Source organism: Rhinoderma darwinii, chromosome 4, assembly GCF_050947455.1.
Source record: "Rhinoderma darwinii isolate aRhiDar2 chromosome 4, aRhiDar2.hap1, whole genome shotgun sequence".
Taxonomy (NCBI): Eukaryota; Metazoa; Chordata; class Amphibia; order Anura; family Rhinodermatidae; genus Rhinoderma; species Rhinoderma darwinii.
The window spans coordinates 58,304,875-58,322,858 of record NC_134690.1 but is presented as its reverse complement, the minus strand read 5'-3'; the positions used below and the strand labels follow the sequence as shown (position 1 = coordinate 58,322,858).

At 44.2% G+C, this 17,984-nt stretch overlaps 1 protein-coding gene across 2 annotated transcripts in view; it reads left to right on the top strand.

Annotated features, from left to right (window-relative positions):
• The first annotated feature begins 10,079 nt into the window (after window positions 1–10,079).
• Window positions 10,080–17,984, top strand: part of RNF144A (ring finger protein 144A) — a 109,132-nt gene continuing 101,227 nt past the window's right edge. The window contains exon 1 of one of the 2 annotated variants that reach the window (XM_075861133.1): window positions 10,080–10,159. The gene's annotated coding sequence lies outside the window, so the exon portion shown is untranslated. Of the gene's footprint in view, window positions 10,160–10,494; window positions 10,593–17,984 lie in introns of those variants that run through there. The other variant, XM_075861132.1, reaches the window with a different exon arrangement.

Here is a 17,984-nt window from a genome sequence, read left to right as displayed (position 1 = left end):
CAACAAGTATGTGTCCCCAACAAGCAGGCAACTTGATCAATACTGATGGCCAAATCTGAGCATTTTTTTTGTACATTGTATATGTGTGGATGGGAGTCACCTGCACTGCCCATAATTTTAGGAGGATAATAGAAAGTCATTAATAAATGTATATTAGGGAATTGCTCACAATGCATTGTAATATAACAGATCCAGAGGATCCAGAGATTGAATTTAAAGACATTACCCTGCTAATTATAGTGTAGGGTGTCCAGCTGATGGAAATCACAACAATCAGCTGAACAGGTAGCAAGTGTTCAACTTCCCTACAGTGTTCCCACAGGAGAAATAAAGCATTACACAGTCCTTATTGAAATGCGCTGCCCAGGCAGGGAAGAAATGTGTCCTCCAGAACAAGAGATACTCTTCTTACCAGCTTATAGATAAGTGTTCCTTTAACTTGGAATATCCAAAAAAGGTGTTTTAAAGAAGGGTTTTTAAACCAGACAACTTTACATTGGTTTTCCAGCCACTAAAAATTGCTGGCCTATTCTCAGGGCAGGCAATCAATAGCTGATGGGTTGGGGTCCAAATTCCAGGACCCTCACCGATCACCTGTATTGAAGGGGCCACAGCAGTCATACGAGCACTACTTCCCTTTCATTTCTTCTTGCTCACTGTGAATCTTCGACACGCATTTAGCGGAGATTCTTAGGTATTGCAGCCTTTTCTCCCATTCACTTCAATTTACTCCCATTCACCTGTAAAATCACCACTAAATGTGTTTAGAAGATTCACAGTGAGCAAGTAATGAAGGGGAAGCAGGGCTCGTACGAGCGCTGCGGCTGCTTCAAAACACCTGATCGGCCAGGGTCCAGGGAGAATCAGCTATTAATGGCCTATTCTAAAGATAGGCCATCAATTTTCAGTGGCTGGAAAACCCCTTTAAAGTGGTTTTCCATGATACACCTTTATTGCATGTCAACTCAATACACCATAAACATTTGATGGGCAGGAATATCACGACATGTGCCTCCAACAATTCTGAGAACCCAGCTGAGAAGTGGGCATACATGGTCACTAAATATTAAAGTGAATAGGACATAAGTAAACAGCTGATTACGCTCACTTGACTATTTCTTTACCTTTCATCCTGGGGCGTAACTAGGAAAGACTGGGCCCCATAGCAAACTTTTGACTGGGGCCCCCCCTCCCCTGGGTGTCACACAACCCCCCCTTGTAAATAGTGCCTTTTTTACAGCCCCCTGTAGATAACGCCATACAGCCCCCCTGTAGATAACGCCATACAGCCCCCCTGTAGATAACACCATACAGTCCCCCTGTAGATAACGCCATACAGCCCCCCTGTAGATAACGCCATACAGCCCCTCCTGTAGATAACGCCATACAGTCCCCTCTGTAGATAACGCCATACAGCCCACCCTGGAGATAACGCCATACAGACCCCTTTGTAAATAGCGCCATACAGCCCACCCTGTAGATAACGCCATACAGCCCCCTCTGTAGATAAGGCCATACAGCCCCCCTGTAGATAACGCCATACAGCCCCCCCTGTAGATAACGCCATACAGCCCCCCTGTAGATAACGCCATACAGCCCCCTCTGTAGATAACGCCATACAGCCCCCCTGTAGATAACGCCATACAGCCCCTCCTGTAGATAACGCCATACAGCCCCCTCTGTAGATAACGCCATACAGCCCACCCTGGAGATAACGCCATACAGACCCCTTTGTAAATAGCGCCATACAGCCCACCCTGTAGATAACACCATACAGACCCCTTTGTAAATAGCGCCATACAGCCTCCCTGTAGATAACGCCATACAGCCCCCCTGTAGATAACGCCATACAGCCCCCTTGTAGATAACGCCATACAGACCCCTTTGTAAATAGCGCTATACAGCCCCCCTGTAGATAACGCCATACAGCCCCCCCTGTAGATAACGCCATACACCCCCCTGTAGATAGCGCCATACTGCTCCCCCTGTAGATAGCGCCATACAGCCCCCCTGTTGGTAACGCCATACAGCCACCCCTGTAGATAACGCCATACAGCCCCCCCTGTAGATAACGCCATACAGCCCCCCCTGTAGGTACCGCTATACAGACCCCCTGTAGGTAACGCTATACAGACCCCTCTGTAGGTAACGCCATACAGCCCCCCTGTAGGTAACACTATACAGCCCCCCACTGTAGGTAACGCCATACAGCCCCCATGTAGGTAACGCTATACAGCCCCCCCCTGTAGGTAACGCCATGCAGCCCCAACCCCCCAAAAAAATCTGACCTATAGTGTGTCCTACAAAAGACATGTATCCCCTATCCACAGAAGTTCTCCCTGACTAACCTCTGACTTCCGGAGTCTGCGCAGCTCAATAAAAATGAAAGGAGCGCTGGTCACGCATGCGCACAAGCACGACCGGCGCTCCATTCATTTCTACGGAGCTGCCGACACAGACCCCGGAAGTCCGAGGTTTCTCATGGAGAACTTCAGGGGACTTTCGGTCCCCCGTTCTCCCTATCGCTGCCAGCGATCACACATGTATCCCCTATCCTGTGGATAGGGGATACATGTCTTTTGTTTAATGGCAGAGCGGGGAGATACCTCCCTGCTCTGCCGTAGTGTTCAGTGGCGTCGCGCTGTAGCAGCCATAGCGGCAGCTAGAGGAGCCACCGGTCATGTTGGGAGCCCGTGCCGGCGGGTGACACGGGCCCCCTCATGCCGCGGGCCCCGTAGCAACCGCTACGGCTGCTATAGTGTTAGTTACGCCACTGCTTTCATCCTATTTATGGGAGACTGACCAAGCAGAAAATATGGGGCTTGGGCACTAACGTTCTTGGGATTGATGAGAGTCCCAGTGGCCAGGCCCCACCAATCACATTTTTATGGCATATCCAGTTTATATTTCATAAAAATCTATGGTTGGAAACCGAAAATGTGCAGTGAATGTACCGTATAGTGTCACTGCGATGTATTGTATTATCTTGTATTATATCAGTATTGGAGTGTTTATGAGTAGGCCACCTCTAGAGAGGGAATCATGACTCCAAGTAATATTTTTAGCTGTGTGCTATTGATTGTTCTCTCTTGAGATTCACATATGTTAAAGTGCTGTATACTGAAGCAGTTACCTAAGTTATAGAATCATGCAGAGGGGTAGCTTGAAGCTCATGGGACTCAATGTAAAATCTGTACAAGGACCCCTTTCCCAAACAGTTCACATTCTTTTATACGCAATGATATCACACTGTATGTATTATAAAAGTGAGATATTCATTTGTATAGTTGGACATCTCTTCCTTCATTTATTACATTATTGCATTCCTCTCAAACCATCTAGAGGTATTCTAGCTTGTCTATCCTGCTTATCTAGGTGGCATCCTAGCAGTGCCTGCTGCAGGATGCAAATAATTGACAGACAAGTTACTTTATACAATGATAGCCCCATGTCCCCATATACAGTGATAGTCACAGGGCTCCCCATATAGTTTTAGACACAATTACGTGCAAGCCCCAATACACCCCCCCCATTCAAAGTGTCTTTCATTGTTCCCTATGTACAGTGCAGCCACATGCCTCACATAAGTGCTAATCAGCTACATGCCTCCTTAACTGCCAGCCCTATGCCCTCCATATGCACAAGTGACATGCCCTCCCATGTACAGTGCCTATTATATGCCTCCTTTCCAATATACAGCACTTACGGACCCTGTTTCTTCCTTTGGGTCACTCCATCAGCAGGAGGCAATGTCAAAGACTGATGATGTCACCTGCTGGTTGTGCTGGTTATGTCTACACTTAAAGAGGCTCTGTCACCACATTATAAGTGCCCTATCTCCTATATACTCCTCTCCCGGACTCCACTCAGTGACTTTTAAGTCATTTTACTAACTTTTGCCAAACGGCTGTTTTCAAAGTGGGGAGTTTTGGAACACTAAACCCCAGCTTCATGACGACGTGCTGGTGGTTTACTGGCTTCAAACCTACTGACAGGTTCCCTTTAAAATACTCTTGCATATTAAAGAAAATCTGTCAACGTGATAGACTCTTTGAGAAAGACACACCAGCCGTGCTCCACCTGCCATGGATATGGCTATGAGGTCCCTCTCTGCCAATCAGATAAGAGAGACACTTTTTTATATACTGTACATAGCACACCTTGTTGGGGTGACCTAAATGTTAGTCCAGGGATCCACTCTACGCCTTCTAGATCATGTTTTATGGGGCATCCATTACATGCCCTAATTTGAAGTGGTCTCTCATGGTAAAAGGATTCCTTTAATTGGGAAACGTCCCTTTTCAGTGTAAGCCGATACTCAGTGCCTCAGTTAAAGCATGCCTGTGCTTGTTGTATATTAGGGAATTACACATACAGAAATTGCTTAATACATAATTATCAGAAACAGCTCTGCTCATAGGGGTTGAAAAATTAAATTCTGTGCAACCTGTCATGAACACACTTTCACAGCATGTGACGTGGGTGTAATGTAACGGGAAGAGGTCATCTATTTCCATTCACTCAATCTTGCACTTACCTTACCCTCAAATAGCAAATTAAGCATCACTCCCCAACAAAGTGCACACACCCCAAATACACAACTCGCTGCCACCATCTATCGAGTTCTGGACCGATAAATAACAAAAACTCACCTAACGTCCTCTTACACAGCCCGAAGTGGGCCATGTAAACGAGCGCCGATCAACTAGACAGCTCGTTGATGGGTGCTCCTTTGCTCCTTTCACAAGGAGCTAGTAGGGGGACGAGCATTGGTTACTACGATCTGTCGTCCCCATACATTTCTATCGTATCGGTAGCACATCTTTTTGTTTACACAGGGAGATGCGTTGCCGACAACGATAATATTTTCGGCATTTAATACAATACAATCAGCTGATGAACGACCATTTGCTCGTTCATCTGCTGATCGCTGCCCTGTTTACACAAAACAATTATTGGGAACGAGTGTTCTGTGAATGCTTGTTTGCCCGATAATTGGCCGGTGTAAAAGCGCCCTTACAGAGGTTTACTAGCTCACACACTGCTCTCTAGCGCATAGTAAGTCTGCTTAAAACGAGACAACTGAATATGAGGCCAAATGGCAGGTCCCTCTCTCTTAAAACATTGCAATATTGCTCTGCTATCATTTTTTTCATGGTGATATGGGGATACTTGTTCATTTTTCTTTCCATATACCTCTGACTTTTGATTTTAGTTACCACGTATTATTTTGATCTAGTTCATTGCTCTACATTGTGCTTACCATGTATATCCCAACCTTCCCCTCCCTTTTTCATAATTTCTTTCTGTCTTCCCATTTTCTTTCCATTATTGTTTATATCAAACTTGGGTTCTGCATTACCCTGTTAGACTATGCTCACACTTAGTGGAATTGCTGCAGATTTTCCATCCATAATTGCGGGTCGACAAATCTGTAGCATATTATAGTAGCTGCAAAGTGGATGAGATTTAACAAATCTCATCCAAGCGCTGCATTACATTTCCATGAAGAAATTGACCTGCGGTACAGATTTTTTAATCCACAGCGTGTCAATTTATACTGCAGAATGGCTGCACATTTGTAGCAAATTTTTTCTCATTGAAGTCAATGGACAGGAACATTGCTAGGATATAAAAAGAGCATATCATTGCCCCATCAACCCCAAAAATATATTGAAGACAACACCGCTATAGAACAACGTTAGAATACAATAGGCTTCGATACACCGGCTCATCTGTACACTGTCCCTGGTTACTACTTTGTAATGTAATCTGTACCCATAGATACATCAACCCTGCCGCCAAATAATATGCCTCGTCATAAACACTAATGCATATATAATAGCATATCTCTGAATAATAATCATGCACTTACCAAATAATACATATAGCTACCACAAAGAATAAGACAACCAATAATTCCACCATTCAGTGCCCATACATAATTACATAGTTAGTACGGTTGAAAAAAGACACATGTCTATCAAGTACAACCAATACAGTAGTTGAAAGTCTCTTCTGCTCCATGTGGTCGGGGCCCGACCCCCGACACCCCTGCAGATCAGCTGTTCTGAAGGGGCCGCAGCGCTCTCTTTCTCTTATTCACTTGAATGGGAGAAGGCTGTAATACTGTGAACCGCCACTACAGGTGTGTCGACGATTCACAGTGAGCAAGTAGAAATGAAGGGGAAGCAGCACTCGGACAGGAAAGCCCCTTTAAAGAGACTCTGTCACTACTTTATTAATTCCCTATCTCCTAACGAATCTGATAACTACAGTGTGAATTTTTTTTTCAAAAAGTTTATTATTTGCAAAGTTAGGAGCATTTTTCTAAATTTGCTAATGTGGCTCTAATAGTCAAGATTGGAAATCTAGAATTGAAAGATTAGAATCCCCTTTTTCATATTCCACCAGAAGCACTGTTCTAGGTGGTCCACAGCCCGAGATATGGCTGTTTGAAGCGATCCCCCCCTCCTTCCCTCCAGTCTCAGTCTCTCACACTGTGTGAAGCAGCTTCATGCTGATAGGACAGGGTCAGAGGCTGTGAGGAGGCTCCACCTCAGGGGAATGGCTGATGATGACACCCACTTGTCTAATAAAGGCTCATTTACATATTTAGAAAAAAGCTCATCACTTTTAAAATAATAAACTTTTTGGGACACAATTTTCACTAGCATTAACAGTGTGACAGCGCCTATTAGATTAGCTAGGAGATAGGGCATTACTAAACTAGTGACAGGTCCTCTTTAAATAAATTAGGTGTTTTTTGAATATGACCATGATTAATAAATATGTGATTGTCCTTTAATTCACTGCTCAGAACAGGCTTAGGTGACACTTAGGCTGGCCATACACTTTAGATAGAAATTAGCAGGTATCGCTGACATATATCTGTGTATGACCAGCTTAAAGAGGCTCTGTCACCAGATTTTGCAACCCCTATCTGCTATTACAGCAGATCGGCGCTGCAATGTAGATTACAGTAACGTTTTTATTTTTAAAAAACGAGCATTTTTGGCCAAGTTATGGCCATTTTTGTATTTATGCAAATGAGGCTTGCAAAAGTACAACTGGGCGTGTTTAAAAGTAAAAGTCCAAGTGGGCGTGTATTATGTGCGTACATCGGGGCGTGTTTACTACTTTTACTAGCTGGGCGTTCTGATGAGAAGTATCATCCACTTCTCTTCAGAACGCCCAGCTTCTGGCAGTGCAGATCTGTGACGTCACTCACAGGTCCTGCATCGTGTCGGCCACATCGGCACCAGAGGCTACAGTTGATTCTGCAGCAGCATCAGCGTTTGCAGGTAAGTAGCTACATCGACTTACCTGCAAACGCCGATGCTGCTGCAGAATCATCTGTAGCCTCTGGTGCCGATGTGTCCTCGCTCGTCTGACACGATGCAGGACCTGGGGAAGTGACGTCACAGCGTGATCTCTCGAGAACACGGCTGTGTCTGCACTGCCAGAAGCTGGGCGTTCTGAAGAGAAGTGGATGATACTTCTCGTCAGAAAGCCCAGCTAGTAAAAGTAGTAAACACGCCCCGATGTACGCACATAATACACGCCCAGTTGTACTTTTACTTTTCAACACGCCCAGTTGTACTTTTGCAAACCTCATTTGCATAAATACAAAAATGGCCATAACTTGGCCAAAAATGCTCGTTTTTTAAAAATAAAAACGTTACTCTTATCTCCATTGCAGCGCCTATCTGCTGCAATAGCAGATAGGGGTTGCAAAATCTGGTGACAGAGCCTCTTTAAAGAGGCTCTGTCACCAGTTTATAAGTGCCCTATCCCCTACCTAACCTGATTCGCGCTGTAATGTAGATAACAGTGGTTTTTATTTTGAAAAACTATTATTTTTGAGCAAGTTATGAGCATTTTTAAATTTATGATAATTAGTTAACGACCAACTGGGCGTTTTTTTAACTTTTTACCAAGTGGGCGTTGTAAAGAGAAGTGTATGACGCTGACCAATCAGTGACCAATCAGCGTCATACACTTCTCTTCATTCATGTCTAGTAAAAAATAATAACATAATTACTTACCTATCCCCGTTCCCACGACGGATGGAAGATCCTTCTCCTCCCGTCTGTTCTGTGAGTGACTCGGCGCAGACAGGCGCGATAACGTCACTACATCGTGGCTGCCTGTGCCGAGCCGTTCACTCCTTGCTCCGGCATTCAATTCAACTGTATCTGCATCCTAAGGATGCAGATGCAGTTGGAACTGGGACCATCAGCGGTCACATGGGATGAAACATCAACCCTGGAGGCAGGCCTGGATGACGTTAGAGGGCCGGCTTCCTGGGATGACGTTTCATCCCATGCGACTGCCGATGCAGCCAATCACAGGCTGCAGCGGTCTTCTAGGATGAATCGTTATCGCAGGAGGCCGGACTGCTAGCAGGCCGGCTAAATGTTCATCAGTTTTCCGAAGCGGACATTGCGGGCGATAAACTGCACCACAATTTTTCACCCGAAATTCCCTGAGTCCACCAGGGCAGATACCAGATACCCGGTACCAAATGATCCATGGCCCGGTATTGGTCCGCGGCCCGGTGGTTGGGGATCACTGTGCTGGAGCACGCCTCTGACGCTGCCTGCCAGAGAGGAGCAGAAGAAACCTGCATGTGAGGAGAGGGTGTGCAAGCACCCCTCCCCAAAAGATGGATGGATGGATGGATACAGGGATGATGGGGTATATATACAGGGATAATGGCTGGTATATACAGGGATGATGTGGGTTGTATACAGGGATGATTACTGGTATATACAGGGATGAGGAGGGTTATATACAAGGATGATGGGGTGATATACAGGGATGATGACTGGTATATACAGGGATGATGAGGGTTATATACAGGAATGATGGGGTGATATACAGGGGTGATGGCTGTTATATACAGGGATGATGGGGGTTATATATTCTTTCATTTACTTTCAGAGAGGTCTGCAACACTTTCTAAGGCTTCGATCACATCTGCGTCAGGGCTCCGTTCTGGCGTTCCATCTGAGTTTCGAGTCAGAACGGAGCCCTGACTGAAGCAAACGGAAACCATAGGTTTCTGTTTGCAACACCATTGATATCAATGGTGATGGATCCGCTGCAAATGGTTTACGTTTGTCTCCGTTGTGCAAGGGTTCCGACTGAGCCCTGACGCAGATGTGAACGAAGCCTAATGCAAACTCCTCTGTCAGAGAAAAGATTAAACTTTAGTAAGAATGGATAATGTAGCAGCATATACAGCACTCTGGCTCATTCAAGAATGATGACCACTATGATTAGGATGCGCCTCTGCACAGTTGTAAACAGCGTTCTGGGGGGCCACTCAGATATGTACCCCCCCTCCCCCCGTGCTAAACCCTATCTACGCCAGAGCTGCGGGAGAAATGTCTGGCTGCTCATAACTTGCCCTGGCAAAATCAGTGTCCAGATAATTCCCAGCACCACCATAATAGCCACAATGACCCCAGCCACTATGTGCTCATGATGACTGGCACAGTGCCCCCAGTCTAATATAACCCCAGTCACTTCCATGTGGTTCCCTTCCCCTGTGAGGGAGTGACCAGGCATTGAGTAGACAAGTGTTTCTGGATCTGATCCCTGTATGACCACCTGCTCCTGCCTGCTTGTTTGTAGTCCTGGAGGTATTTCTTTTTTTTTCTGCCAGCCATTTTGGAAGACTAGGCAGAAATTAGGGAATGACTATCTATGTTATATATCTATAAAAAACAAAACAAAAAACACCTACGTATTAAATCCAAAAGCAAAGCTTCACCATCATCTAAATTTTTTTCCAAAACATTGCATAAACTGGTACAAAAAGGGTTTAATAATTCTAGGCATTGCAATTAGAAGTGAGTGTCATCTGGGTGTGATGCTTTGTATTTGCATTTATGAATATTCTGTATTTTAATACATTCTGTCTACTTGCTAACAACATGCCAGAGACAACAGCTCTTCCACACATCTGATAGTGTGAGTCACTGGAACACCCTCTGCCAAACCTTCCTGTCTCAGGTCCTCCAGCCTCAAAACTTCTCACTGCTCAGCATCAGGCACATTATCCTGGCATCCTGCTCTGCGCATGTGCGGCTTGCAGAGCTCACCAGGTTCCCAGGCTCGCTGTCCAGAGGCTGTAGCTCTGTGCCTGCCAGTAAGTGAACCCTGATCCATGGTCTGAGCAAACATCATCTTCTTGCACTGCTGTTGTTTGTATATATGGACGATCTGCTTTATTCTTTGTATTGCAATAATCCCATGGCCTTTGACTGCTGTCACTATACAGCATTGCATTATTTGCTCTTGTGTTGTTTGTATCATATACTGTTTGTGTGTGTTTTATAAATATGTAGTACAGGATAAACACGATTGTGTGCTGGCTGTCAGCGTGCAGTGATTATAGAGAGATAATGCCGCCCCCCCTTCCTCTGGTTTGGAGACTGCCAGGCACTGTACCCTCTCCCCTCCTCCTGAGCCTGGTCACCAGATAAGAAGGAAGAGGGAGGAGAATGCTCAGTGGCTGCTGCTATTATACTGGAGGACTACACCAGTCATCACAGGAGCCAGGCTGAAAGGCACAGTGTGGGGTAAGATACTTGTATAACACTACTGTGTGCATGGAGGAAGGAAGGGGCACAGTTCTAAGAGAGATCAGGGGGGCAGAGGGCTGGCATAGTGTGCTGCACATAGGAAACAGATGGAGAAATGTGTATTGTAATGCTGGACTGCTACATTTGCATAGATGGATGGATAGATCGATAGATATAGATATGAGAGTGATGAGTAAAGATCGCTGTGTTATTATGAAGCTGTTCTACTAAGGCTTCGTTCACATCTGCGCCAGGGTCCCATTCTGACGTTCCATCGGAGCTTTCCGTCGGAACGGGACTCTGACTGACACAAATGGTTTCCGTTCTGTAGTCGACCACGCTATTGAATCCGTCAAAACGATGGAACCCTTGCACAACGGAGACAAGCGGAAACCATTGGCACCGGATCCGTCACCATTTAAATCAATGGTCATTTGGTTTCCGTTTGTGTCAGTCGGGGTCCCGTTCCGAGGGAAAGCTCCGATGAAACGTTGGAATGGGACCCTGGCGCAGATGTGAACGAAGCCTAACATGTGTATGTGAAACTGCCCATAGAAACATAATAACAAATATCTCTTCTATGGTAATAATGTATAGAAACAATTCTACGGAAAACTGATCTGACGTTTTATAAACTGATTGTTCATTGTATCTGATGGGTTGTGAATGATAATTCTCTGTTATACACGCTGGACATACTGGTCGTGGGTTTGCTTTAGACAATGAGGCATTATGAGATCATTTGCATTATATTATTCATCATCTACTTTATCAAATCTCTGTTTTATTTCAAAATATATCTGATTGTTTAAAATTTATAAATATGGGTGAAAGAGATGATAGATAGATATACAGATATGAGATAGATAGATAGATAGATAGATAGATAGATAGATAGATAGAGATAGATAGATAGATAGATAGATAGATAGATAGATAGATAGATAGATAGATAGATAGATAGATAGATAGATGATAGATAGATAGATAGATAGATAGATAGATAGATAGATAGATAGATAGATAGATAGATAGATAGATAGATATACAGATATGAGATAGATAGATAGATAGATAGATATGAGATAGACAGATATTAGATAGATAGATAGATAGATAGATAGATAGATAGATAGATAGATAGATAGATAGATAGATAGATAGATAGATAGATAGATGATAGATAGATAGATAGATAGATAGATAGATAGATAGATAGATAGATAGATAGATAGATAGATAGATAGATAGATAGATATACAGATATGAGATAGATAGATAGATAGATAGATAGATAGATAGATAGATAGATAGATAGATAGATAGATAGATAGATAGATAGATAGATAGATATTAGATAGATAGATAGATAGATAGATAGATAGATAGATAGATAGATAGATAGATAGATAGATAGACAGATATTACTTAGATAGATGATATACACATATATTATAGTGTGGTAATTCTATGTGATATGTATTGTTGCTATACATAACTGTTACTATAAGCAAGCAAATAATATTTTTATTATACAAATTCTAGTAGCCTGTAACCCAATAAACCCATTGGTACTTTGCTTCTTGGATTATATTATATTGATGTCTATGTAGTTCTAAAGTTCTTATTGCCGAGCCCCTGAAGATATCAGAGTGGCTCCTGCAGTTCCTGAGGTCCACACTTGATACTAAATATAAATTTATATATATATATATACGGTGAAGGAAATAAGTGTTTGATCCCTGCTGATTTTGTAAGTTTGCCCACTGTCAAAGTCATGAACAGTCTAGAATTTTTAGGCTAGGTTAATTTTACCAGTGAGAGATAGATTATATAAAAAAAATAAACAGAAAATCACATAGTCAAAATTATATATATTTATTTGCATTGTGCAGAGAGAAATAAGTATTTGATCCCTTTGGCAAACAAGACTTAATACTTGGTGGCAAAACCCTTGTTGGCAAGCACAGCAGTCAGACGTTTTTTTTTGTAGTTGATGATGAGGTTTGCACACATGTTAGATGGGATTTTGGCCAACTCCTCTTTGCAGATCATCTGTAAATCATTAAGATTTCGAGGCTGTCGCTTGGCAACTCGTATCTTCAGCTCCCTCCATAAGTTTTCGATGGGATTAAGGTCTGGAGACTGGCTAGGCCACTCCATGATCTTCATGTGCTTCTTTTTGAGCCACTCCTTTGTTGCCTTGGCTGTATGTTTCGGGTCATTGTCGTGCTGGAAGACCCAGCCACGAGCCATTTTTAATGTCCTGGTGGAGGGAAGGAGGTTGTCACTCAGGACTTGACGGTACATGGCTCCATCCATTCTCCCATTGATGCGGTGAAGTAGTCCTGTGCCCTTAGCAGAGAAACACCCCCAAAACATAATGTTTCCACCTCCATGCTTGACAGTGGGGACGGTGTTCTTTGGGTCATAGGCAGCATTTCTCTTCCTCCAAACACGGCGAGTTTAGTTAATGCCAAAGAGCTCAATTTTAGTCTCATCTGACCACAGCACCTTCTCCCAATCACTCTCAGAATCATCCAGATGTTCATTTGCAAACTTCAGACGGGCCTGTACATGTGCCTTCTTGAGCAGGGGGACCTTGCGGGCACTGCAGGATTTTAATCCATTACGGCGTAATGTGTTACCAATGGTTTTCTTGGTGACTGTGGTCCCAGCTGCCTTGAGATCATTAACAAGTTCCCCCCGTGTAGTTTTCAGCTGAGCTCTCACCTTCCTCAGGATCAAGGATACCCCACGAGGTGAGATTTTGCATGGAGCCCCAGATCGATATCGATTGACAGTCATTTTGTATGGTTTCCATTTTCTTACTATTGCACCAACAGTTGTCTCCTTCTCACCCAGCGTCTTACTTATGGTTTTGTAGCCCATTCCAGCCTTGTGCAGGTCTATGATCTTGTCCCTGACATCCTTAGAAAGCTCTTTGGTCTTGCCCATGTTGTAGAGGTTAGAGTCAGACTGATTAATTGAGTCTGAGGACAGGAGTCTTTTATACAGGTGACCATGTAAGAGCTGTCTATAATGCAGGCACCAAGTTGATTTGGAGCGTGTAACTGGTCTGGAGGAGGCTGAACTCTTAATGGTTGGTAGGGGATCAAATACTTATTTCTCTGTGCACAATGCAAATAAATATATATAATTTTGACTATGTGATTTTCTTTTTTTTTTTAAATATAATCTATCTCTCACTGGTAAAATTAACCTAGCTTAAAAATTCTAGACTGTTCATGACTTTGACAGTGGGCAAACTTACAAAATCAGCAAGGGATCAAATACTTATTTCCTTCACTGTATATATAGATAGATACATTACACAATATGGGTATGTTCACACGCAGTGACCAAAAACGTCTGAAAATACGGAGATGTTTTCAGGCGAAAAGAGCTCCTGATTTTCAGACGTTTTTGTAGCAATACGCGTTTTTCGCGGTGTATTTTACGGACGTTATTGGAGCTGTTTTTCAATGGAGTCAATGAAAAACGGCTCCAAAAACGTCCCAAGAAGTGACATGCGCTTCTTTTTCGCGGGCGTGTTTTTACGCGCCTTATTTTGACAGCTGATATCAGTCTCTGCTCCCATAGAGCTCACAATCTAATTTCTTCATCTCAGGAATGTATTCTTACTATACTGTGTAAACATTATAGAATCAATTTAACATAGGAAGTCATTGAAGGGTTTGTTTCTGCTTTAAACATCCCTTTATTGTTAGACTATATAAGGACGTATAGTGGAGTGTCCCCCTTACAGGACCCCCACTGAAAGTCAAGAAGGGGTCCCCGACTGTTTATATTACACATTTACTCTAATGGAAAAGTGACTTCACATATGCAACCACTTCTGTGCCAGGAACTGAGTTTTACAGCATGTAAGTCCTTCATGGCAAAAACCCTGTAATAAGTCACTGCAGGGAAATGGCAATTCTCAGTGTGGTTACCCCACAAATATGTGGTAGCCTCAGCAGATGTTGACCTGCTTGGCTTGAAGCCCATGGGCCATTACTGACATTAGCATGCAGATGTTATATTGCAGCCTGTGGACTTGCAGTGTGAGATTGTAGCTTTACTGTCTTGTCATGTGTTTGATAACAATAGGATAGCTCCAGTTTTATTGTCTCCGCACAAATAGTGGTTTTGTGTTACGGACGGATGGAGGGGGGTTGACATGCCAGGCCTTACACTGAGCCGCCCAGTGTACATTGTTTCAGCATTAACACATTCCTGCACTGTGTGCCCTCGCCCCTCTGCCCCTCTGCTTGACTGAAGGCTGTGGGGTCATCTGGCAAATATAGGGCCATGTTTTTTTGTAGGGTTTTTCTGTTTGCATCACTTCACCATAAAACAATGCAGTTCTCTTACACTATGGATTTAACAGGGCCGGCTTTAATGATTACATCTTTAGCATTGTGTTTATTATGCAAAGGAAGGGAAATGGACATGTTGTAATTCAGAGGTGGCTCGCCAGCTGTTGTGACATCAAACTTCCACCGTGCCCTGACCGTCAATGCTGGGAGCTGTAGAGTCAGCCACAGGTTGCAGTCTGCTGCTGCAAATCTTCATTTCCATTCTTTATTTATTTTTAAACGGTAACTAAACTTTCAGAAAACTTCTGACATGTCATAGTGTCATGTCAAAAGTTTTCATCGGTGGGGGTCCGAGAACTGAGACCCCCACCGATCACGAAAACTAATACTCAACTATCTGAAGCCTACTGACTACTTGGATGATATGCACCAGCATGCAAAATGCAAGCAATTCTACAAATTTTATTCCTCTCTAACTCCTCCTGGCGCTAATGAAAACGGTGTAAAAAACTTGGCGTTGGCAGCATTCATCCTATATGAATAAGCGATGCATAGTGTTGTGCCTATTCTGCACTACCACCCATGGTGTGCACTTTTAATCTTACAATGTTCTCATTTATATGCATTTGACTTATTCACCCTATGAGCACCTCTTCCTCCCTTTCCTTTTTTTCCAGAGTGAAGTCAAACTTTTTGTGATGATAGAATTAGGCTATATTCACACGACAGTGAAAAAAAATGTACATTAAAAACTGATCAACTGTCAGTTTTTCATTGCCATTTTGCATCAGTGCGTCTCTAAATTTTCATCCATTTCCAGTCCGTCTGTCCGTTTTTAATGGCCGTTTGACATCAGTTTTGCATCAGTTTTTAATGGCCGTTAAAAAAAACTGATGAATTTCATTGGTCAGGCTTTTTTTGTCCCAACCCCCTGAAAACAACCAAAAGAAGGTCACATGTTCTCCTAGACACTATTTACAGCCTCCCTGTATATGATGCCACACGCCTCCCTGTATATGCCACACAGCCACCCTGTATGTGATGCCACACGCCTCCCTGTATATGATGCCACACACCTCCCTGTATGGGATGCCACACATCTCCCTGTATGTGATATCACACAGCCTCCCTGTATGTGATGCCACATCTCCCTGTATGTGATGCCACACACCTCCCTGTATGTGATGCCACACACCTCCCTGTATGTGATGCCACATCTCCCTGTATGTGATGCCACACACCTCCCTGTATGTGATGCCACACACCTCCCTGTATGTGATATCACACAGCCTCCCTGTATGTGATGCCACATCTCCCTGTATGTGATGCCACACACCTCCCTGTATGTGATGCCACACACCTCCCTGTATGTGATGCCACACACCTCCCTGTATGTGATATCACACAGCCTCCCTGTATGTGATGCCACATCTTCCTGTATGTGATGCCACACACCACCCTGTATGTGATGCCACATCTTCCTGTATGTGATGCCACACACCACCCTGTATGTGATGCCACATCTCCCTGTATGTGATGCCACACACCTCCCTGTATGTGATGCCACACACCTCCCTGTATGGGATGCCACACATCTCCCTGTATGTGATATCACACAGCCTCCCTGTATGTGATGCCACATCTACCTGTATGTGATGCCACACACCGCCCTGTATGTGATGCCACACACCGCCCTGTATGTGATGCCACACACCTCCCTGTATGTGATATCACACAGCCTCCCTGTATGTGATGCCACATCTTCCTGTATGTGATGCCACACACCACCCTGTATGTGATGCCACATCTCCCTGTATGTGATGCCACACACCACCCTGTATATGATGCCACACACCGCGCTGTATGTGATGTCACACTCCGCCCTGTATGTGATGCCACACAGCCCCCTTTATGTGATGCCACACAGCCCCCTTTATGTGATGCCACACAGCCCCCTTTATGTGATGCCACACAGCCCCCTGTATGTGATGCCACACAGCCCCCTGTATGTGATGCCACACAGCCTCCCTGTATGTGATACCACACACTTCCCTGTATGTGATGCCACACAGCCCCGATGTAGATGATGCCACACAGCCCAACTCGAATGCCCTACATACTCACTGATGCAGCGCTGTCTTCTTCAGGTAAGGTCTCTCATCTTCACTGAATCTACGAAGGCGACGCGATAACACTCACCGATGCAGCGCCGACTTCACGTGTGGTCTCTCATCTTCATGGGATCTGCGAACGCGGCCCGATGACGTCATCGCTTCGTCTTCGCAAAACCCGTGAAGACTAGCGACCACACCAGAAGAGAGCGCTGCATCGGTGAGTGTCATTGAGCCGCCGATAGCCAGCAAGGAAACTAGTAGTTCCCTTGCCAATCCCCATGTCACAGATCCATTTTTAACGGTTGTTACATGTATTGACAGCTGTTAAAAACTGATCCATTGATTTCTATGGGGACCGTCTGACCGTGAAAACGGGCAAAAATAGTACATGTCCTATTTTTTGACGCCCATTATTCACGGGCCGTTAAAAAAAACTGCCGTGTGAATACACGCATAGAACATCATTGGTCTGAAAACGGCCGTGTGACGGCCATTAAAAGTACAGCCGTCACACGGCCATTTTTCACTGTCGTGTGAATAAGGCTTTAGGGTATTAAAGTGTAGTACTAGATGCCACTCATTCAAATGAATAGGAGACCCGCTAATACATGGCCGGGCCAGTCCCCCAGAGTTGGAGTTTTTCATACTTAGTGGCGCTCCACTTTAGCTCAGAGGTAGGTCTTTAATAAGAGTTCTGATAGGGCATATGCCATATGGCAATTGACCATCCTTAAGGTGCCTTTGGGCTAGGATTCACGTTATTACTAAGACTCGCAAGCTACCTCATTGTCAATTGTCGTACGACTGCTTTCCCCATATTGCAGGTAACACTTTCCTGGGGAGCTATAAGGACTCCCATGATAAATGTCACCCAGCAGGTTGAGTGGCCTTAGTAGAACTAAAACTTCTTGTCTGACCAGGCCTGTACTCACCCTACAGAGAACCAGGGAAAC